Below are 568 nucleotides of genomic sequence, written 5' to 3'. Positions count from 1 at the left end.
ATGTCTGCAGCAGATCCCCATAAAATAAGGCCGTACGAAATAATGCTATTAAAGTAAGCAAAATAACCAACCGTGCCGTCGCCACATCGGTTAGCTGCCGTATTTCCAAACTGCAAAAGCAGCAGAGCTCAATCTACCCGCGATTGCTGTGACGTGAGGTCCCCACTGCAGTTTTAGAATCGAGCATTATTCCTAAAAATACTGTTGATTTTACAAATTCAAATAGTTGACCATTTAACTTTATATTAGAAACTGAATTCGAGCTAGATGAATTTTATCAACGAGAATTTAATACATTTAGTTTCTTAGGATTTAGTAACAATTATTGGCAGCAAACCATGCGGATATCACGGACAGGGTTTCATGGGCTCAATGAAGTCGGTATCTTTTCTACTAACCTTGAACAGTAAAGACGTGTCGTCAGCAAACATAACTATAACCCGACTTTTGGCTTACCATATAAGTAAGGTCATTTACATAAATAAGATTACAAGAATGGGGCAAGAATGGATCCTTGAGGCACTCCCATTTCGACCACAGATCCCTCGATACCGTTCCGTTAATCGCT

Source organism: Choristoneura fumiferana, chromosome 11, assembly GCF_025370935.1.
Source record: "Choristoneura fumiferana chromosome 11, NRCan_CFum_1, whole genome shotgun sequence".
Classification (NCBI taxonomy): Eukaryota; Metazoa; Arthropoda; class Insecta; order Lepidoptera; family Tortricidae; genus Choristoneura; species Choristoneura fumiferana.
The sequence above is the reverse complement of the archived record's forward strand: the minus strand, read 5'-3'. Positions refer to the sequence as shown.